At 38.7% G+C, this 25,008-nt stretch overlaps 2 long non-coding RNA genes across 2 annotated transcripts; both read left to right on the forward strand.

The window, feature by feature from the left end:
- Positions 1-355: 355 nt before the first annotated feature.
- Positions 356-8,828, forward strand: LOC132640872 (uncharacterized). The gene is made up of 2 exons (XR_009582469.1): positions 356-850; positions 8,548-8,828. It is a non-coding gene; the product is annotated as an uncharacterized LOC132640872 (long non-coding RNA).
- A 5,505-nt stretch (positions 8,829-14,333) lies between these two features.
- Positions 14,334-18,372, forward strand: LOC132640873 (uncharacterized). Its single transcript, XR_009582470.1, has 3 exons — positions 14,334-15,062; positions 16,348-16,926; positions 18,175-18,372. It is a non-coding gene; the product is annotated as an uncharacterized LOC132640873 (long non-coding RNA).
- The last annotated feature ends 6,636 nt before the right edge of the window (positions 18,373-25,008 follow it).

The following is a 25,008-nucleotide window of genomic DNA, read 5'->3' on the forward strand; positions in this document are numbered from 1 at the left end:
TTAGAAAATATATCATAATTGTTGCAAATTGATTTCCAAATGATTTATAACATTATAGAAATTATTTTACCAAATAAGGATGGTAAAATATTATCTGAATAATTTTATAAAATCATTTTGTCTTCTAAAAATACATATTTCACCCCATTTAATATTTAAGGACCCTGCGTAATAAAAATAAATTATGAGATGTCAAAAATTAGGTGTCAACAGATGTTATATTATCGGAAACGACAAAGATTGCAGGCCCTCGATGCTTGGTGTTGACTTGGAATGGCTGAGAATGGCAAGGGCATTTATTGCTATGTCATTTCTCAACCAAAAACCACCACGTTCCAACCCAAACGAGGTATTATCATCCCCTTTTTTGTGCTTTTTCTGTAGACTGAAATTTCTTAATTGCTTTTTTTTTTTGTTGTGATTTTGAATCCACAATTTCTATTGGTTCATGAAGGAACCAACAGATTGATTCAAATTGGGTCCAAATCGGACCCTTTATTTGTTTGTCAGCTTGAACCTCAACAGTTAGATGTGGTTTGAGAGAAGCAATTATCAGAAATGCTAGACTCCCACATCGATTTGTTACTAGGGTTTTGAGAATTTGAGGTTCTATATAAAAAAACCCCATCCTTCACATTTTGGGAGAACTTTTTGAGCATACTGAAATATCAATATACTCAGAAATGAAAAAAATAATCAAATTAACTAGGGTTTCTACTTTTGAGACCTTTACGTATTTGAATCTAGTAAAATTTTAAAAGTTATTTTATTCTTTTTGGGTGTGGCTGAGCAATTCGAGTGGAGAAGGAGTCTTCAAGTCCATTCTTGACGAAGGCTGTGCATTTGAAAGGTAATTCTTTATCCTTTCTTTAATTTTTGCATTTTGTTTCTCCCCTTTATGTGCTTATGTGTTTAATTTTTGTAGGTTAGTTTAGTTAGTTTATGCCTTATGGGTTTTATGTGCTTTATTTATATAGTTTAGTCTTAATTAGTGCTAATTAATGTTAGTTTAGTCTAGATTAGTTGGTTTAGTTAGTTTATGCCTTGTGTGCTTTATGATATTAGTTAGTTTACACTTGTGTTAACATTATATAGTGTAATTTAGCATTCATGTGGTTATCTGCTCAGTTCATAGTTTGTTTTAGTTTTTTGAATTTGGTTTTAATATGTAGTTTTGTTCAGTGGAGCTCTGATTAGTCAAGTTTATGTTGGGTCTATATTGATACTGTCATAGGTTGGTTTAGATTCTGATTCAAAGTGTTAATGAAATGGATAAGCTCATACTTAGTCTAATCTTGTGTGTAGTTCATTACTCTATCCAGGTTTAAAAAAATGTCAGAGGATCCTATCTCTATATCATGTTAAACTGGTTTAGCTAAGTCACATGTTTGATTGATAAATGATTTATAGTTTATACAGTCCAAAGGGTTAATATGATTGGTTGAGTGTCAATATAGGCTAAATATGGACTGGTGGTATTTAATCACATGGTTGGGTGCAAGCATTCTCCAGATTTCACTTCACATGGTTCTAATTCATGTTTTAGTTTAGATAATCAATGAAATAAAGGACTAGAACAAATATGGCTTAAAGGTCTAAAATCAAGAATCACTTAGGTTAATTAGTTAAGCAAAGAATTGGATTCAGAAATGTCAAGTTGGGATTTTCTTAAAGATAATTGTTCAAGAGGTTTGGATGTCCAAATTAAGGAAAAATAACCTATATGTTGAACTGCTACTTTGTCACTCCTCCCATTTCCTTTTTTTTTTTTTTTTACAGATCTCTTAGAACTGTACCATCCTTACCCCTATTCCCTCATTCTTTGCTGAATTGTTAGGATTATGAGGACTAGTTAGGCCTAGGGTGATTCATGGATACCCTGTCTAACTGTTCTTGCACCTATAAGTATAACCTTTAGGCTGGCACAAATCTGAAAGCATGTTCCTAAACCTGGCTGCCTATGTTTATTTCTTGTTAGCCTGTATTTTGTCTACATGGTTTAAATGCGCTTAGTCTTCAATAGTTCAGGCTACTCAATTTGGATAAGAAATGAACTTGTTGGGAAAATGATCATCTGGAAAGCTTAGGGAGTTTATGAGTCTTGATTCTTTTTCCCAAACACCACACATCTTGGCCTTGTTTTGCCTTTTCTGAACTCTTCCTTACTCTGTTGAGAAAATCTGAAGTGAACCTGTTGTTGACTAGCATTCCTCTTTACCCCTATTTTATTTTACTTTGAGATCAAGTCTTGTGCAATCTTAAATTTGAATTCTTTACCATGCACAATCCACACCCCCTTCCCCTTTTGATTGAACTTGTACATGAACTGTGTTGGCAATTTAATATTGTTAAGTTTGTTAAGATGTCTTGAAGTAGAATCATGCGAAAATCCTTTCCCACTCCCCATGCTTATTGCTGATACGTGTGCTATACACTGAGCATATACAAGGTATGCAAGACTTGTATACATCATGGTGTATATTTTGCATATCATGCAATATAAATTCCTAAAGGCTGCTCTTGTATGTTTTAAATGGGGTTTGGGCTGAGTACATTTTTTAATGTTATTTTTCTATGGATTGCCAAGAATTTGGGCTTGTTTTCATCTACTGCTTAGGCTTGTTTGCATTTACTCACTTTGGGCTTTAAGATGCTAAGTATATATCACTCAAATCTGCTCAGAATTATGCGTAATATACATATATGACTTGAATGTTTCATTTAGTTGAAGTTTTTTTTTTAGTTTAGTATATATGTTTAGATACCTCCTAACCACATTTCCCCTTTTCCCTTCTTTTGTGTGCATGGGACACTTCTTCTGGGCCGACCCTTATTCTTTAAACTTGTTGGGCCCGAGGCCCAACTTCCTTTGATCGAGTTCGAAATCTGAGAAAGGGAAGCTAATATATTGAAGGCCCACCTATGAGTGAAAATAGGCAACTAGTGGGCTTAGGTAGGTCCACCAGCCTAAACCCTTCTCTATTACTTATTTGTAAGCGTATTAGTAATGATGTTGTATAATATTGAAACCCCTTGTGAATTTTAGAACTTAGGAAAACGCTAATATTATTAGGAAGTCACCCAAATAACTTTCAAATTCGCTTAATTCTATACATGCATGAAACTGGTTTTTAACTTTGTGTAAGTTTTCTTCAATTTTAATAATAGTTTGATGATACGGATTAAGACAATGGGAATTGAATGAAACTAATTTGTAATTTTTGGGCCTCTCGCCCTTTTTTTTCCCATGAAATTTGGAAACGAAATGGACCGCGATAAAAAATTAGTTTTTGGGGCTTAAGCCCGTTGATGGACTGTTTTAAACCAAACATATAACTTTTTGCCCCCTTAGGGCCTTAGTGTTAAATTGGATTGGAATTGGACCTAAAAAATGACTTGGATATAAGGCTCACTTGTAGAAAATTGAAATGGGACTTGGAGCATGACTTAGAATCAAAATTCAGCTTTTTTACTAAGTAAAAATGGATCTCTTTACAACTTGTTTGGACTTAGGATAATTTTCAGAAAATAAAAAAGGGCATTTTGGGCCAAAGACCCAAACTTAAAGAGATAAAACAAGAAGAATTATGCTTGGACCAATTTTGAGAATAAGATGGCTTCGGAAAGTGGAATATATTTGATTATGAGCTTCAATGGATTAATAAATGGACTTAACAAAACCTTTTATATACTTATATTATAAAAAGATGACTACTCCATGTACTTTCTTATATAATAAAAACCTATAAGAACTAAAATCATATCATTAGGACCAAAACAGTAGTGACTCTACGTGGGAGAAATCCCGAGTGTATCTTGATCCAAAAATGAAGTGAGTTGAACACTTATATAGATTTTTTGAAACTAAAAACCCCCTTTCCTAAGGGGACATTTTTCCGAAATTTTGAATTTATGATAAGTATGGCATTTGCGATAAAGTAAACATTTTAAGCAAATAATCACTTTAATCACACATTGAAGCTCGTAGGTCAACCGTATTCTACGAATCCTTAATACTAGGGTGCTTAAAACCTTCCTTAGGGGATCACCATAACACGTATCTCGAACTCTGGTCTAAAAAAGGATTTTTCTCTTGTTTGAATAAACCCTTTTTATCCGATTTTCCAAGTTTCCCTTTAATAAATTAGGTGGCGACTCTAAAACTATGAAATCCAGTTAGAGCACCAACACCCTCTTAGTAGCTTTTATGCGCCCGCATAAAAGTGAACTGTAACACATGGTACGGCTCCTTTCATTCTTTGTGTATCTTCCGGTACCGACTGAGCTTATAACATCCTTACGCTTTATTCTATTACCTCAAATTTGCCGAAGTCAGCCCCACCAGCTCTTCCTTTTGAAGTTCCTGGTGACGCGTCTGCGGCCCTTGAAATGATCGACCAAATCAATGAGCGCAAGCGCGCTCGGATGAAACAACTTCAAGCCCTCGGTTCGAGGTTGAACGGACCAGAAAAACAAAAGGCCCGGAAAGAGCTGACCCAATCCTTCTATCAACCTCTCAACAACCTACCAAAAATGTCGGTAACCAGCTGATTGTGGACCTGTGTCACGGCTCAACCTAAGGGCTATGACGGGCACCCGAATCTAACATATCGAGCACCTCAAAACATTCATGCATTACATAATCATACCTGAGTGTGGGCCAAAATGCTAACAAATACACATCATGAACTGGAAAGGACACCAGCCCAAAAGATATATATACATACATACGTTATCAATATGAACCTAAAATATACAAGCCGACAAGGCTGTCAGGATAATGATACAACAAAATACGGACCGAGAAGGTCATAAGACATCTAACTGTGCATATCTGTCAACGTGCCTCTACTGGAGTGCATAACATAATAAGGACGGGACAGGATCCCGCCATACCCATATGTACACAAAAGAATCATACCAAGCTAAGCTGCAACTCCGGAACAAGTGGAGTGCTCCAATGCATACGCTGAGAATGCAGCGTAATGGTCCGAACCATCTTCCTGGCTACTTGTGGGCATGAACGCAGCATCCACAAATAAAAGGGAGTCAGTACGAATAATGCACTGAGTATGTAAGGCATGATAAACCACGTAATAAAAACACGAAAGTGACATGAGATAAGAAAAATAACATGTACATCTGATTGCCTCTGAAGGCGGATAACATGCATGCTTTCCTTATTTTATTTTATAACATTTTCATACATATATATATCATCATCATCATACCGTACCCGGCCATAATAAGGCTCGATGTCATCATACCCGACCGTGATAGGCTCGATGTTACCGTACCTAACTGCAGTGGTGCACACAATAGGTGTCGTACCCGGCCGACTATAGCGCTGCTCAGTGTTAGAAAATAGCTACATATATATATATATATATATATATAGTATAGTATGCATGAGAGCTCAAAGAAACGTTACAACTCTACCAGAGTGATGTAAGGTCGGTATACCTCCGATTATCATTATGGAGCTAACATCATCGACATATCTCACCTTCAACAACCATAAGATGATATCAACAACCATAAACAAGGTCAATAATCTTGAGACATGATTAATAACACCATGGCAAGATCAAGAACATAAGCTTATAATATTTCTAGTGAAGTCATTATGAAGGACGTTCGTATATGTTAGTATCAATATGATCATGCCAAAGGAAAGAAAGGGACATCCTTAGCATACCTCATCGTCTACTTAACCACCCAACGTCTATCCTCTCGAGCTTGTAACTCTACACTCAAGATGATTCATACTAAGGCTAAGTCATTGAAGCTCTCATAAGGTCAAACTAAATTAATTGGTAAGCTACCAAAAATCGAGCAGCATTTCTTCTATATCATCTACTTCCACCAAACTCCAAAACAACAATAAATACATGAATAATACCATAGCCAAGATATTATATTCAAATTATACTCAATTTAGTCCCAAAACTTCTTTTCATAATCAATCCATAACACAACACCTTATGACCTTTTCTCCAATTTATTTTTTTCTCAAATCTTAGCATAATGTCACGATCCAATATTTCTAAATCGCGCGGGCACCTACTGTTATAGCCAGCATTTTGTACGTCCGGATATTTCGAGATCGACGTGGCAAGTGAAGGGCAAGATCATTTTCAAAAATTATTTTTGATGTATAAGTTGTTATGAATATTGTTTATGAATATTATTGTATGGAAATATTGAGAAAGGTTAAGGGTAAAAAGGGAAATTCGCAAAATGGTTCATGGTAATATTGTGGAAGCCTAGGGGCAAAATGGTAATTTCACAAATATTCAAGAAAATTCTTGAAATTTCCAAGATGGCCGTGTGGCATGGGTAGCATGTGCTCACATTTTTATTAAATGGGGGGCTAATTATAAATAATAAAAATATATGGGCCAAAGCTTGCTTAAGAAGACACTTAGTCTTCTTTGACCATTTCAAGAAGTTTCAAGAAAATGGAGAAGGGGGACATGTGTCCATACTCTTACTCAAGGGACCTAAATATATATATATATATAGCTAAATGGGGGAAAAAAATACACAAGATATATTTGTCTTCATCTTTTAAAAAGATGAAGAAACTTGGAGAAAATAGAAGAAAATTCCAAGGGGCCATTCGGCCATGGCTATGGAGAATTGACTCCATGAAGTTGATCAAGAAAAAATTATTTCTTCTAGTATTCCAACTAAGTTGAAAGCCCTCATTAACATGGGAGAGTTGTTGGAGCAATTAAATCACTCATTTGAGCAATATATGCCCCTAGCCGAATGAAGAGATAAGTGGAAAAGGTATGTGTTTAACCTTCTCTCATATGTTTATGGATAATTTGTGAGTATCGTGGAAGGTTGAAATGAATGAAATTCATGGAAAAATGTGATGTTGAAGTGGTGGCCGTGCGTGTGTAGCATTGGCCGTGTACATATGGTGTTGTGTAGAAGAAATAGATTAATTTTACTTAGTCTTTTGGTTGTTGTTGTAATATGTAGAAATGAATGAAAATGCATGAAAACATGTATGATGTTATTGTGGCCGAATAGGGGTTGGTTTGGCAAGTTATGGTGAATTGATTCTATGTGATATTTTAGTTGTTGTTGTTGTGGAATCCATAAGAAAATGAAGGTTTAATGACTTGGAAATGAAGTTGTAATCGTTATAGAATTGTTGAAGAAAATTAATGCGAAACTAGCTTGGATTCTTACATTGTATGAATGATGTTGTTAATACATGATTGTTGATATGGTTTATGAATCTAGAATGAGAAAAATGTGTGGTTAATACTATTGTTGAAGTTGGATGATTCGGGTAGCATTGGATTATTATGAATATTGTAGTATTGTTAGAATAATTGTTGGTATTGTTGTTGATGATGTGGCCGAGTTCCATTCTCGGGTTTGTTGTTGAAATTGGCCGAGTTGTATTCTTGGGGATGGTATATTTACAGGGGAGATGCTGCCGAAATTTCGGCAGAATATAAGTGAATCTATTTGAGAAGTTAAGACAAGTGAATGACAATGAATCTAATGGTTATGTCAATTCTCTTGAATGTAGATTAGCAAGTTTGGGCTAATAAGCGTAGCTAGTTGGTCGTGGAACAGGTATGTAAGGCTTACCCTTTCTTTCTTTTGGCATGTCCTAGAGCCAAGTAAGTTATGATATGCACTTTGAGGTAATTTTACTCTTGATTCCGAATCTGTTTATGATTCGTATGCACCTTCTGATATACGTATTCAGTAAATCCGCTATGAGTGTTCGGATATAAGTATTTTGTTACAAGTATTCTGATATGAGTATTTTGATATTAGTATTCTGATATGAGTAATCTGATATGAGTATTTTGATATGAGTATTCTCTGTAAGTCTTAATGTCCCCAACTTATGTATACGATCTTGGATAGCTTGAAAATGCCTGTAGAGGTTTTTGTACTAAAACGCTCGTAACTTTCTGATACTGAGTCCGATCGACCCGAAACTTGTTTCTGGGCCTTCAGATGTCGGTAAGTGTATGTGTCTCTATCGGGTCTTGATTTGTATGCATATGGTTTCTCACGACTCTGCTCGTGCATGTCTGAGTATGTCTTTTCACTGCGTCCCGGGCCAGGTTCTGTTATCGTGCACTTCCTCTGCATTGTTCACCGCGCCCCTCGGTGGGAGAGCCGAGTTCTGTTATTTGTATATGATGATATGGGGATGGCGGCCAGGATGACATATGATTCTGTTCACCGCGTATCTCCCTAGAGGGCCGGGTTCTGTTACCGCGTCCCTCGCTAGAGGGCCGGCATCTGTTATCTGTTATCTGTATATGCATATGATGACTTATGATTTTGGCATACATGATTTGTGTTCTGAAAGTAAGCATTTTGATGCCTCGAATAAGGTACTTACCTTTTGTACTTCTGATTCTAATTATGGTTCTATCTGTTATACTTCTGTGCTCCTGACTCCGATTATGATTCTGTTTACTGCACTTCTTGCCTTACATGCTCAGTACATATTCCGTACTGACCCCCCTTTCTTCGGGGGCTGCGTTTCATGCCGCACAGGTACACCCAGATGATGTAAAGTCATTATAGAGAATGTTCCAGCAGAGTTGGCAAGCTCCATTTGCTCCTGGAGTGCTGCCGAGTCCGAGTTTGTATGTTATGTTTTTTTCTGGATTGAAGTTAGAGACTTTGCAGACAGAGTCGTGAGTATAGTATGTCGGTTGCGTAAGCGGCTTCATCAGCCGATATGTCATTCTGTATTACGTGATAAATCCTATAAAATCACAGATTATGTTTGATTTGGAAAGCATCGAAAAAGAATATTTTGAAAGTTTATTATGTATTTTATTTTTATTTGATTTAAAAGTCTAATCAGATTATGTGTGCCCTAAAGGTCTGTGGGTTCGCTTGGCTCCGGATGTGGGGCCGGGTGCCCATCACACCCTAGTGGAATTAGGGTGTGACACCTACCTTTCCAACCTCGGTAAGCGAATCCTTATCCCAACAATTCTAAAAACATGAATAAATAAATAAATAAATAAATAAATAAGAGAAAGAGATAGAAATATGTAAGTCTGACGGTAATGATATAAGAAAATACAGAAGTAAATAAATACATCAAAACCACCCCAGAATATGGTCTAACCATACAAGAACCTCTAACTAGAATCTACAAGTCTGAGAGTAATAAAGATAAATCAATAGTCTCAATATGTCTGAGAACATCAAATAAGACATAAATAAAAGAAGAATCTTCAAGGCGACGAACGTCCTCGTGCTCACCTTGTAAGACTCCAAACAGCAACCGTCGAACTACTATCAGCCACGAGAAGTAGAGGTCGAACCCACCTGGAGCTCTGCATTCATAAAAGAATTCAGCAAGTGCAGCTCAGTACAATCAACAAGTACTGGTTGGTATCATAGGGCGACTAAGACTAGCTAATGTATATAAAAACAACAAAGCAAGATAAACATATAAACCAACAGGTACAAGTCAACAATAAGCCATATCCATGGTACAAGTCATCACCTATGTTGTAGCATCTAAACACAACTGTGTCAAATCTCAATATAGCCATCCGAATCAGTACGTCACAGTAATATCACAACAATCAACAGTAATCAAGATACAATGCAATGCAGTAATGTATGTAGGATGAATGTAATGCATATCAAGGTTTATACAACATGTTCCGGACGGAATGACTCCACATCTCGACGATCATGACCCATGGGGGACCCGCAAAGTCCAAGCACCGCTCCTTTCAAAATATGACCTCGGATCACGAGCACACTCTCACTATCCCGGCAAAGACCTCGAGTATTGGACACTCCATCATTCTCGGCAAGAAACCTTGGGAAATGAACACTCGTCTCTCTTTACGTTCTCTGGCATCGGAGGCTACACTTTCTCACATATCATCATCAGTACCAGAACCATGCGTATGTCAATGTGTCATGGAAATGCGTATCAACATGATGAAATGTGATATCAACAACCAATATAATCCGAAACAGTACCACACATGGCACACAAGTAACATCAACAGTAAGGCTACACAATAAGCCACAATTAATCACCATTCTCATCTTAGTATTGAACGAGTAAGTACAACAATATCAAATCCACGATATCACTAGCCATAATTATCAATGGATCAACGAACTAACAAGTAAAATAGATCAAGATGAGTCAACAACACAATGGGGTGGCTAGCCCCAAATCATACAACAAGGACCAACCTAAGAGAAAATCCATCCCAACTTCGTACCCGAAGGCTTACATGCATTCTCCGACAATATCATCTAAACATATGCTTCGCTAATCGAAGTCTCACTATAAGGTAAACCGTAACCTACCTGGAAGGTCGAATAGAAAGTCTCCAACAATCACTCCTTAGTATTCCCTTTTCTTTGAGCCTCGAGATATTGAAAGTCTAACATATCCGAATAATGGAATTAGAATTAAGAAGAACATCAATCAAACCCTACTTCTATTCAAGACCCAAATCCCCAACCTATGGAATAGGGGTTTATGAACTAGAAGGGTGAAATAAGGAATGTAAAGGTCTCAACATGAAATTAAAGCTCTAGGTGATCAATTCCCATCAATATTAAGCTAGAAGAAACAACAATTTACTCAAATTCATATTCTAGGCAAAACCCCCAAATTTGAGTATAAATCCTAACTTTCAATCCCATAATTTAGCCACTAATTAGGAAGAGATCATGCAGCTATAGGTTCTAGTCATCAATCCCATACTTAATGAAGCTAACCCAATCAATAAATTAAGGTTTAGAAGCTTAGAAAGAAGAACTCATGGAACCCTCTTTTAAATTATCAAATACTTAATGAACTATCATGATAAGGGAATTCTAAGGTGATTAAGGACAATGGAATAGTAAAGGAAATAGAATAACTTACCATCGAGAGTTTCCCCCAAGAATCACCTTGAAAATCTCCCAAAAACTCTAAAGTCGAAATAATAAAGAATGAGGGACTTAGGGCTTTTAATGCTTAGTTAATGAAATAATCAGCCCGATACCGCTTATGTGGCAACGGGACCGCTGCGGTGGTCCTGCCTTGACTGACGCTTAGACCGCTATGACGGTCAGTCACGAAATGCACTTGGCTGCTGTGGCAGCCATCCCACCGCTATAGCGGTACCACTGAAGTGGTACTGGTGCCGCTATAGCGGGTACCAGAACCAGATTTCCCTAAAATAATCACAATCTCAACTCAAAATCCCGAATATCACCCGAGCCCATTTGCTCACATACCACATACACAGACACTTGTAAAAACACATTACGATCGCACTCGTGGCCTCAAATTCCTAACTGAGGTCTCGTTCACCGAGTCAACCCCCAATACCTCAACATCAACTTCCCAACCCAAGTCCCAAAATGCACCCGAGTGTATTGGGAACCGAACTGAATATACACACAAGTTCTAAAAGACCATCCGGACCTCTCAAAATTGACGGATTTCCGAAAAATGTCCGTTTACCCAAAAGTCAACTTTGGGTCAACTCTTTTTTGCTTTAAGCTCAATTTTCTCAAAATGTCACCCAAATCAAATCTAAACACCTCGAAAAATGTGTTAATGGTCCCCTCGGGTCAAATATAAGCTAACAAGCCTGGGAAGGTCAAAAATGCCGAAAGGACTATAACGACCAAGCGGGTCGTTACACATAATTACCACATAAACATGAAAATAAGATGAAATCTTACTTCAAGAACTCAAGAACACTTCACTTCCAAGATTACTTCACTTTGAAATACCCTCCAAAGCTTTGCAAGAAGATAAAACAATTTTCAATAACACTTTGAAACCCTAAGAACTTTGATCCTCACCTTGATCTTTGATTTATGCTTGGAGAAGTGTTTGAATACGTTGGGAGAGGTTTTTAGAGCTTTCTTGAACTTGGGCTTATGTTTAAAATGATTTAAAATGAAGAGGGTTAGTAATATATAAAAATCAGCAAAATCCACCGACTTGTAAAAGATGGACCGTGTATACTGGTCGTATAAAATTATACGGCCAACTTGCTGTCCATATAATTTTATACAGACCGTATAGTTGGTCCATATTTTACCACCTCAAAATTCTGCTTCTCTGTAAATTTGTAAAATACTTAAATACGGTCCATATCTCAAAATACGGACCATATCTCACATTATATAGCCATATTTTATATTCCCCAGAAACAACTTTTGATGAACCTTTCCGCTTCGATTTAGTTATTCTCTAATCCTTCAGTAACTTACCAAACATGAACTTAAACCCTTATAGGTATAAGTTAAGCATATTTAACCTCGTATAACCTTGGAGACAAAGTCCGGTGTCCAAAACTAAGACAACTAACGTACGACGAATCTCAATGTATAAAACTACAAGGCGTAACATTCCTCCCCCCTTAGAAACATTCGTCCTCGAATGTTAACTTCCAGGAATTCTATAAAAAAATTTGACAGAGTCTCTCCTGTAACTGTACCACTACTAATCTGCCACACAGCAACTGTAACACCCTGAAATTTTTAAACTAACACGTGAATTTTCGACTGGCCATATCTTGATAGTAGGGATATATTTTATTTCGCGCTTCTTGAACATGAATTTTATGGTATTTGGAACTTGTTTTAAGCGTTATGGTGTAGTTATGTAAACTACTCCTACTATTATTATCTTAGTAAATTATTAAATGGATTAGATAGATATATATATAAGTGGGCAGCCCTTTTTATTTTGCTATTTTTTTCATCCTTATCTAGTAAGATATATACCTTTTTGGGGCTCTTATTCTCTCCACCACCTCCAATTTCGTTTCCTTCATCAAAATAAGGCCCCAAAGCTTCTCTCCTCTCATAATATTCATCCACTAAATCAATCATCAAGACTTGTTTTGGTTGAGCCACAAACTACTCCACCCGATTGAGGTAAGTTCCGAACCCGTTTTTGAACTGGACAGTTGTTAGTGTTTTTAGCATATCTCCTTGTATAAAATTTAGATTTAAGTGATCCAATATATTATAGAAAGCTATTTCATAGCCCTACAACTTTAGTTAAGGCTCCAAAACCCATTTTTTCTTTAATTTACTGGGAAAAGGGTGATGAAGTACAGGGCAGGTGCTGCCCAGATTTCTGTTTGCAAACCTTACATCTACCACTGTTAGTATTTTGAGCATATATTTTTGAAAAAAACTGCTATAGGAGTGATTTAAATTTCTTTGAAACCCCAAGACATATATCTACAACTTTCATTAAGGCCACAAAGTTTATTTGCCGTTTACCCCTTTGAAACTGAGTCACAATACAAGACAGTAGCACTGTCTAGAATTTCTGCTTTGCTAGTTCAGGGTGATTTTCACTGATATCGTGTTGAGTTTTTGTTACACCCCGTAAGAGTTTGTGATATTTTAATTAAGACAAGAAAGAATGAGTTAAGAAAGTTCAAGGAAAGTTAATCGAGTTAGTAAGAATATCGTTATATATATATATATGGTTGCCTTAAGTATCCCGAGGTGACATCGTAACCTAAAGGATTTGAAATCGCGTTATGAGCGTATATGAGGTAATGTGAGTGCCATTTTAAAGTATTTGAGATTATTAGTAATGCTATAGAAGATGGATAAAAGATATGAATATATTTTTGCGATTGGAGTTTCGTCGAAGCTTCGTAAGTTCTCCAGTTACGTTTAAGGTTATTGTGATTCTCCGGACCCTTCGAGATGTGTATGGATTGTTATGTATGTATATGAGTATGTATATGTATGTATAAGAGGTTACATGAGGGTCGGAAGAGGATTAGAAGTTAAACGAATCTGAACGAAATGAATCCGAACAACTTCAGAAAAATCTCGGACCAGATTTTTAGCCCATATTATTGGAGGCATATCTCCTAGTATATGAGGAGTTTTAAGGTGTTTCAAAAGCCTAAAATTAAGTTCATCGAGTCTAGTTTTCAACGCAACAAACCTCACATCAAAATGATATCGGAATAAGGAGATATGGATGACGAAAGTTGGGCTGGCGGGGCAGAAACTTGAGACCCGATCCAAGCACTCATATTTTGGCCCATGAGTATGTTTCGGCCCATGAGGCCCATTAACGTTAAAATATATAGTAGATTCATTTGAGGGCTGATCATTTTCAGCTTATATCCTCCAAAACATTAGAGAGAGAGAGAGAGAGAGAGAGAGAGAGAGAGAGAGAGCTTCTAGGCTAAGGAAGCCATTTTGATTAAAATCCGAGCTTCGAATCCCGAAGCTCATGAAGAGAAAAACGTTGTACGTTGCCTTCAATTTGAGATAAATATTGGTCTTGGGGGATGAAATTTTCGTGGTGGAGCTTCTGATAAGGTATTTATAAAATTCCTTTTATGTTATTAAAGTGTTTAGTTAGAGTTTTAACGAATTAGAACGGAGAAAACAGCATTATAAACTCGTTTGTTGTTTTGTTGAAATTTATGGGTGAGGGGCTGTTTTAATTGAAATTGATGGACTGATTTGAATTAATATTTTGGTTGTTGTAATCATGGATTATGTGAGGAGAGTGAAGGAATTTAATGGTTAGAGTTGGAGTTAAATTGTTGTGGGTTGTTGTAAGGATTATAGAGATAATAATGTGGTTTAGTTGCATATGAATAGATGATGTGGTGTTGTGTGGCTGCTGTTGTATTTCTCAGAAATTTGCTGAAAAGATTGCATGAAATAAGGTATAAGAAGTGCATATGGGCTGCTTGGTGTATTGCAAGTGTTCGTTAGAATTTCGGGCATCGTTATATTATAGTTGGGGGCTGTTTTGATATGTTGTTGTTCTTGTTGAAATAAAAAAATTGAAGATATGGTTGTGTCCATATGTTATTGTTGGTATTTCTGTGTCAACAGGAGAGCAATTGGAAATTCGGATAGGCGAGTTTATAGGGGAAATGCTGCCCAAATTTTTTTAGACAAGTAATGAATTAAATATTTGAATGCTAAAAGTCATACTATTGACAATTGGTAAACATGACCATTTGTAGATTTTGAGCGAAACGGGAATTGAACTTGGACGAGCGTAAGGCGCAATCAAGGTATGTAAAGTCTTTCCCTTCATTCTTTGGCATGTTCTAGACATGATAGGCCCGGCCGCGAGCCTCAGATACGACCCTGTTTCTAGAAATCCGAGATTGAAATTGGCTCCATTTCATCCAATGAGATTGAATTGGTTTCTTAACCTTTCGTCGGCAAAATGACCTATATGTATGCAACTTTCACAAATGAAGTCGGAATGCCCTAAAACTCTCACGGATGACTCCATAAGACCTATGATCCATAATTTACGTATGCCACCTCATTTGATTCGAGGTGGGCCCACTATTCTCGGATTTTTCTGATTTGTTCCGTTTGACTTATTTTGAAGTGGAACTCTTGGCTACTTTTCTAACTACTATACGACAGTTGTTTTGAAGTATTTCGTAAGTCCCACAATGTATTTTAAACATGAAAACTTATGACTAGTGCGTCAACTACTGTGAGATGGTCGTTTAATCATTTCATTGGGGGTTATAACATGTTTGACTGTTGTTCCGGGGTTGAACTAACAATTTGTTTTGATTATCCTGTTGGGTTGTGGTAAGAGATTTGCATGCTTACGGTTATTTACGATTCCGCTCGTGCATTCTGTTATTACTTCTTTCGCCCAGTCCTGGGCCGGTTTTATTATTGTGTGCACTGTGTGACGTTGATCGCTGGATTCTTGACCGCGGTGTGTGCGACATTGACCGCTGGATTCTTGACCGCGGTATGCCGCATTTGTGATGTTGACCGCTGGATTCTCGACCGCGGTGCGTGCGAGATTGACCGCTGGATTCTTGACCGCGGTATGCCGCATTTGGGATGTTAACCGCTGGACTTTTGGCCGCGGCATTTGTGTGTTTGATTTTCTATGTGTATGAGACGGAAATGTTTTTTTAAAAGAAAGCAAAGCAGTTTGGCATTTTGATTGCCGTATTTGTCTTCCGGGATCTGATATATATGCTACCTGTATCTGTATATGCTTATGACTCTGCATGCATGATTCTGTCTGTTACGCTTCTGTATGCCTGATCTGGATTATTACTCCGTCTGTTACACTTCCGGAAATATGATTCAGACCGTGATTCAGTCTCTTACACTTCGGTACCTCTAACTCTGATTACGATTATGTCAGCCATATTCTGTGCCCCGATCCGTATGGTGATTCTGTCCGCTATATCTCTGCACTTCTGGTTCGGACTATGATTATATTTGTTATAGTTCCGCTTTACATACTCAGTACATTTTCTGTACTGACCCCCCCCCCCCCCTTTCTTCGGGGGCTACGTTTCATGCCCGCAGGTACATACTCAGGTTTTGGTGACCCACCGGCGTAGGATTTCCATTCTGCGGTTCGGAGTGCTCCCTTTGTTCCGTAGCCGACATTTTGGGTACATACTCTACCGATGTTCAGGTTTATGTTTATTCAGGGTACGGCGGGGCCCTGTCCCGCCATATGATTCGGTTGGTCTGTTTAGAGGTCTGTAGACATATATGTGGGCTGGTGCCTATTTCTGTACATTTGCGTTATTTTGATCCCACTCGTTATGGCAGCCTTGTCGGCTTTTGATATGATTTGAGGCAGCGTGGGACATTTGTGCCGTATGCGCTATCTGTATGTGATTCAGTTTGGATAAGTGTGTTAGGGTGCCCAACTCGGGCACTAGTCACGGCCTACGGGGTTGGGTCGTGACAGTTTTGACATGCTGAAACCATTGAACTTAATTAGATATTTGATGGTGTATTTGAGTATATATATACCCTTGTACAAGCTAAGGTAAATTGGCTAAGGAAGTTGACATATTTACTTGATCGTTGCTTTGGGGATTTCTAACTTCTTGGTGGTTATGTGAGCAGCTTTCGAAGCTCTAAAGCTCCAAGGTTTGCACCTAAACTTGAACTTCGCTTTCAATTTATTTGGTTTAAGATATTGTGAGAAGCTTGAATCTTGATGAAATAATATCTACTTAAAATTGTTGCCATATTGATTCTGTTGCTACTTTGATAGTTTACTTGCTTTGTGGGTTGAGAAAGAATATATTGAGATACTTCAATATGATAACTTTATCATTGAGAATATGATTTATTAAATTGAGTTATGAGTATGCTAAAATCACATTGGTGTTGTGTGAAGCATTTTGTAAGACGACTTAATTCGCCCACGTATACGGATTGCTTGAGCATTATTGCATTCTTGATTATGCGGTGATGACCCTTCTTGATTCCGAATCTTTCCCATCTTGACTTTGGATTTGCATTTCGTCTTGGTGATGGACTTTTGTCCATTCTCGAGTATGAGTGGAAAGCCACTTTCAACATGGCTCTTGATTCTCTTGATTATTGGGTGACGACCCTTCTTGATAGGGGCTTCGGTCCTTCTTGATAAGGGTTTCGATCCTTTTTTATAGGGGCTTTGGTCCTTCTTGATATTTGATAGTGCTTGATGTGATGGCATGACGTATGTGTTGGGTGAAATTAACTAACTGAATGACTTTTCATGAATTAGCTTCGAAAGCTTTCTTGACAATTGGTATTTGAAGCTGCAAAGGCTTTCTTGGCACTTGGTATTTGAAGTTTCGAAATCTTTCTTGACACTTGGTATTTGAAGCTTCGAAGGCTTTCTTGGCACTTGGTATTCGAAGTTTTGAAAGCTTTCTTGACACTTGGTATTTGAAGCTTCGAAGGCTTTCTTGACACTTGGTATTTGAAATATTAGTAGCTTGAACTATTTTATGGTTTGGTGATTCTCCAACTTGGTTGTAAATCGGATAAGCTTATGTCTTGAACTCACTTCTTGCACTTATATTTGATTCATAACTCACGATTAAACTAACCAAATGGTGAAATTCTTGGATTTGCTTTGGAACGCTCTTGATATCTTGAACTATTTTAATATATGATATTTATTCTCTTGAAAGGATTGTACCTTCATTTAGTTCTTGTTTGATATTTCATTCTCTTGAAACCATGGTACCTTCGTTAAGTGCTTGATGATGATTTTGATATGCTCATTCCTAGAATTTATTGTTGTACTCCTTACGTAGCCTACTTCTCCTTTTGATATGAAATGTTAGTTAAGTTTATTTGCTACTAAGCTTTATGCTTAGCGATAGTTTGTTACTATGGTAGGTGATGTTCCAAGGAAGACTTAAGGATGGCCAATTGAGGTAGACTATTTAGAAGCTTTGATGAAGATCACATTTGCATGAGCATGCTCATTTTGCATACTTTTGGGGGCTTGTACGTGATCCATGTGACACACTTAGGTTTGCATTTTTGAAAGTTGTTTACATGGGCCTCTTTCTACTACTAAATTATTGTGAATATGTTATCTAATAAAATTCTTCTGAACATTGAGGTAAGAAATTTGCTTTTGTTTCGTAAGTGGCATCCTCCCAAAAGGGGGTTCTACATCAACCCAAAACATATAATTCCACACAGGGCTACAACAATCAATGACAAAAATGGCCCCACACGACCAATAAGAGTAGCTGATAAATAATACACGCTTGATGATGATTGTGTTATAGTCTGCATCTGTTATGAAGCCGGAAACAAATGAGGATATCTAGACTTCATATCTTCCTCAGCTTCCCAAGTCATCTCCTAAACATTCTTGTTTCTCATAGTACCTTTACCGATGCCAAATCCTTGGTTCTCAACCTACGGACTTGTCGATCCAAGATCACAATAGGGACTTTCTCATATGATAGTTGCTCGGTAATTTGTACATCATCAATAGCCTTTCCTGAATAAGCTTGACTTTATCAACTGCTTGCTGGATTAGATCTAGCCCTTTCAACTTAGATTCTTCCACTTTGATACATCCAATAAGTGACCTACACTTCCGCCCATACAAGGCCTCATACGGAGCCATCTGGATACTGGAATAGTGCCTCATACGGAGCCATCTGGATACTGCAATGGTAAGTATTATTATATGCAAACTCAATAAGGGGTAAATGATCATCCCAACTACCTCCAAAGTCCATCACACATGACTATAACATATCTTCCAATGTCTGAATCGTACGTTCAGCTTTTCCGTCTGTCTGGGGATGGAATGTTGTATTAAGATTCACCTGAGTCCCTAAACTCTTCTGGAAGGACTTCCAGAAGTTAGTTGTAAAATGTGCACCCCTGTCGCAGATAATGGATACCATAATACCATGGAGTCATACTATCTCCTTGATATAAAGCTTCGCATAATCTTCCACTGAATAAGTAGTCTTAACAGGTAGAAAGTGAGCTGATTTTGTAAGCCTATCAACAATCACCTATATCGAATCAAACTTACGCTGAGAATAAGGTAAGTATGTAATTAAATCGATATTAATCGCCTCCTATTTCCAAGTCGGAATCTCTATGGTCTGTAGTGACCCACTGGGCTTCTGATGCTCAACCTTTACCTACTGACAATTAGGACACTGAGCTACAAATTCAACTATATTCTTCTTCATCTTGTCCCACCAGTAAATCTCCTTAATATCATGGTACATTTTCGTCCTTTCTGGATGAATTGAATAACGGGAATAATGAGCCTCTCCTATAATCTGATGATGTAATCCTGAAACATCAGGAATACACAATCTGCCTCGATAACTGAGAACTCCGTCTCCAGAAATTTCAAATGGTGACTTCTTCTTCTGAGGGGCTGTGTCTCTATAATAAACTAGCATGGGATCCTCGTACTGGTGCTCCTTGACCTCGACTATTAATGATAAGGTGTTGAATCCTCAATAGTAACTCCTGCATCGCCCGAGTCTAATAATCGAACTCCTAGGCTAGCTAACTGATGGAGCTCATGAGCTAATTCCCATTTCTTTGGCCGCAAATAAGATAGGCTACCCATAGATCTATGGCTAAGGGCATCAGCCACTACATTTTCCTTCCCTGGATGATACAAAATATCAACATCATAACCTTTCCACTGCTCTAACTATCACCTTTGATGCAAATTCAACTGCTTCTGCTTGAAAATGTATTTAAGACTCTTATGATCTGTATATATGTCAACATGTACACCATACAAGTAAGGCCTCCACATTTTCAGTGCATGAATCACTGCAGCTAGCTCCAGATCGTGGGTCGGGTAATTCTTCTCATGCTTCCTAGACTGTCTCGAAATATAAGTGATAACCTTATCGTGATGCATAAACACACAACCCAGTCCAACACTCGAAGCGTCACAATAAGTAACATAACCCTCAGATCCTTCTAGAAGTGTCAGGACTGGTGCCGAAATCAATTTATCTTGCAATGATTGGAAACTTCACTCATAAGCATCGGTCTACTGGAACTTAGTTGTCTTCTGAGTCAACTTCATCAGTGGTGCTGAAAGGTAAGAAAAGCGCTCTACAAATCTCATGTAATAACCTGCCAAGCCTAGAAAACTACGAACCTCTATCGGTGTCGTGCGTCTAGGCCAATTCTTCACGACTTTAATCTTCTACGTATCAACCCTGATACACTCTTCTAATATAATATGCCCTAAGAAAGCCACAAAGTTCAACCAGAACTTACATTTAAAGAACTTCACATATAACTTCCGATCCCGAAGAACTCTGAGTACTGCACGTAAATGATCCGCATGCCCAGCCTTTGATCGAGAGTAGACTAGAATATTGTCACCACCCAAATCGATGAGTTGTGATGAGTGTCTGACCTCTAGCGACCAAACACCCCTAAACACATATCTGAACCTTACTGAACATCAAGGGCCCATAAATGGCATAAACTGATCTCATGAAAGGAAAACATCAGAAACTTTGTACAATCTGTATACACACATACATACTGAAGAACAGTGCAAGTCAGCTAGGCTGCTACATATACTGTACACAAAAGAATGAGAGGCGACAAGGCTACATCATCTGACTAATACATACAACTGTCTATAGACCTCTACTGGAATAAAAGCTGTAGACAGGACGGGTCAGGGCCACATCATACCCATATGCATATACATCTAAAAAGGACTAGCATACCAAAATAGACTGCAACTCTGGCTCAATGGAGCGCACTGACCACTGCTGGATAGAAGACCTACTAAGCCGGTCCGATACATTTCTGAAGCATAGACACATGAAATACCGGATAACTGACTCTAACTCGGAAGGCAATTCTAGCTCATATGCCACTGTGCCCACAGTACGAATGATCTTATATGGCTCAATATATCGAGGGCTTAACTTATCCTTCTTGCCAAACCTCATCACTCCCTTCATAGGCGAAACTTTCAGGAACACCCAATCGCCTATCTCAAACTCTAGCTTACGTCGCCGATTATCCGCATAGGATTTCTTTTGACTCTGAGCTGTTAGCAATCTTTCTCGAATCACTTTCACCTTATCAACTGCTTGCTGAATTAAGTTTGGGCTACTAACTGATTCTCCACGACACCAAACCATCATATGGGCAATCTACATCTCCGCTCATATAAGGCCTCATAAGGAGCTATCTGAATACTGGAATGGTAACTGTTGTTATAGGAAAACTCGATAAGAGGCAAATAATCATCCCAGCTACCTTAGAAGTCAATCACACAAACTCTCAAAATATCCTCAAGTGTTTGTATAGTACGCTCCGCTTGTCCGTCTGTCTGCAGATGAAATGCAGTACTAAGACTCACCTGAGTCCCCAATCCATTCTGAAAAGAATTCCAGAAATTAGCTGTAAACTGTGTTCCCCTATCTGAGATAATGGTAGCGGGAACACCATGAAGTCATACAATCTCCATAAGAAAAAGCTTCGCGTAATCCTCGGCTGCATAAGTAGTTCTGACAGGCAGAAAATGGGCTGACTTTGTAAGACTATCAACTATGACCCATATCGAATCACACTTCCGATGAGTACGGGGCAACCCTGTAATAAAGTCCATATTAATTACCTCCCACTTCCATGTTGGAATCTCCATAACTTGCAATAGACCTCCGGGCTTCTGGTGCTCTATTTTGACACTCTGACAATTCGGACACTGAGCAACAAACTCCGCTACATCTTTCTTCATACCATTCCACCAATAAACTTCTTTGAGATCATGGTACATCTTTGTTGAGCCTGGGTGAATAGAATAGCGCGAGTGGTGTGCTTCCCCCATAACCTGCTGACAAAGCCCTGCAACGTTAGGGACGCACAATCTACCTCTATATCGGAGTACTCCATCTCCTGCAATCACAAAGGTGTCTTTTCCTTCCGAGGTGCTGTATCTCGGTAATGAATTAAAACAGGATCCTCATACTGACGCTTTTTTATCTCTACTACCAAAGATGACACCGTTGTGTCCTGAACAGTAATTCCTGCATCACCTAAATCTATCAATCGAACTCCGAGGCTAGCTAATCTCTGGCGGCACATATGACAAGCTACCCATGGATTTACGACTAAGGGAATTGGCTACTACATTAGCTTTCCCAGGATGGTACAAAATATCCATATCATAATCCTTTAGCAACTCTAGTCATCGCCTTTGACGTAAGTTCAATTCGTTCTACTTAAAGATGTACTGGAGACTCTTATGATCAGTATAGATATCAACATGGACACCGTATAAGTAGTACCTCCATATTTTCAAAGCATGAATCACTGCCGCTTGCTCAAGATCATGGGTTGGATAATTATTCTCGTGCTTCTTCAACTGTCTAGAGGCATAAGCAAAAACGTTACCGTGCTGCATCAACACAGAGCCCAATCCAGTACCTGAAGCATCACAATATACCACATAGCCATCTGCTCCTTCTGGAAGAGTCAAAACTGGTGCTGAAGTCAGCTTATCCTTCAACATCTAAAAACTCTGCTCACAAGCATCTGTCCATTGGAACTTAGCTGATTTCTAGGTCAACTTAGTCAATGGGGCTGAAATAGAGGAATATCCTTCTACGAACCTTCTATAATATCCTGCCAGGCCTAAGAAGCTATATATCTCTATTGGTGCCGTGGGCCTTCGCCAATTCTTCACAACCTCAATCTTTTGGGCATCCTCTCTAATGCCTTCTTTCGAAATAATGTGACCTAGAAAAGCCACAGAGTTCAACCAGAACTCACACTTGGAAAACTTGGCATACCACTCTCTACCTCGAAGAATTCCAAGCACTGTTTGTAGATGTTCTGGATGATCAGCCTCTGATGACGAATAAATCAGAATATCATCTATAAACACAATTACGAACAAATCTAGGAAGGGTCTGAATACACGATTCATCAAATCCATGAATATGGTCGGGGCATTAGTTAACCCGAACGACATAACACGAAACTCATAGTGGCCATATCTAGTCCGGAATGTCATCTTCGGAATGTCATCCTCCTTCCCCCTAACCTGGTGATACCCCGATCTCAAGTCTATCATCGAGACATGTTTGGCGCCTTGCAACTGATTGAATAAATCATCTATCCTCGGGAGCAGATACTTATTCTTTATAGTCACTGTATTCAATTGCCTATAATCAATACACATTCGCAAGGAGCTATCCTTCTTTCTTACAAATAATACAAGTGCTCCCCACGGTGATGTGCTGGGCCTAATAAAGCCTTCTCAAGAAAATCCTTCAATTGGTCCTTCAGTTCTTTCAACTCCGCAGGTGTCATCCTATAAGGAGGAATAGATATTGGCTGAGTATCTGACAATAGGTCAATAGTGAAATCAATATCTCTCTCTCTCTCTCTCTCTCTCGCTCTAGAGGAATGCCTGGAAGCTCATCTGGAAACACTTCTGGAAACTCATTAACCACAGGAACAGATTGAACTCGAACTAGGTGAAAAATATACCCTTTTCTGACCATCTTCGCTGCCTTAAGGTAGGAAATAAACCTACCCCTCGACGAAACGGTATTACCTTTCCATTCAAGAACTGGCTCATCGGGAAACTAAAATCGAACTATCTTTGTCCTGCAATCAACATTAGCCTAACAAGAAGCCAACCATTCCATGCCCATAATGATATCAAAATCAATCATATCTAAGTCAATCAGGTCTGCTACGGTATGGCGGTCACAAACTATAACAACACAGCCCCGGTATACTCGCCTAGCTATAACCGGATCACCAACTGTCATAGACACCTCAAAAGGTTTAATCAACTCGGGCTCTATCCCAAACTTGCCGGCAACAAAGGGCGTAACATATGATAATATGGAACCTGGGTTAATCAGTGCATACACATCATAGGAGGAGACTGATAATATACCTATAACAACATCAGGAGATGTCTCACGATCCTTGTCTACTAGCTAGTGCATATACGCGGTGCTGAGGACCGCTCGAGCTGGATGCTCCACTCCTCCCTCTACTTCGCCCTGCTGGTGTCTGAGAAACTTGCCTTGAAGGGGGCACCACAAAAGAAGAACCAGCCACAGATCCTGTGGGACGAACCATACCCCCATCTCTCTCATCGGACACTGCCGCATCTTATGACCTGGCTGGCCACAAGCATGACAAACATCTGAGCCCAGCCAACACTGATCGACATGTAACTTTCCACACTGGGCACACCATGGCAAAGGGGGCCTCATCTGGCCTGACTCCGGTCTGTACTGAGAGCCTGATGCTGTAGAACTCTGGTCCTCTCTGGAATAAGAAGACCGATCAAACCTCGGACCTGAAAACCGGGGAGGTGCACTCCCTGCTGAATGGAATAGATACCGGGGATACTGTGGTTTCTGTCCTCCCCTAGACTCACCCTCGATCTCTAAAGTCGTGGACCTCTTACCATGGCCCCAGTCACAGTCATGATCTGTCCTCCTCTGACGCTTACGATCTTTTAGATTCTATGCATATGCCTGTATACGGGAGATATCCATGCCTGGCTATAATGCAGCAGTCGTACAAGCATCTATCAAATGTGGCCCTAGACCAGCCACAAAACGATGAACTGTGTCCTCCATCTCAGGCACCATGGATGGAGCATATCTGGCCATAGAATTAAAATATGCGTAATACTCCTGGATACTCATAATGCCCTGCTCA

The sequence above is a fragment of the Lycium barbarum genome, chromosome 5, assembly GCF_019175385.1.
Source record: "Lycium barbarum isolate Lr01 chromosome 5, ASM1917538v2, whole genome shotgun sequence".
NCBI classification, from domain to species: Eukaryota; Viridiplantae; Streptophyta; class Magnoliopsida; order Solanales; family Solanaceae; genus Lycium; species Lycium barbarum.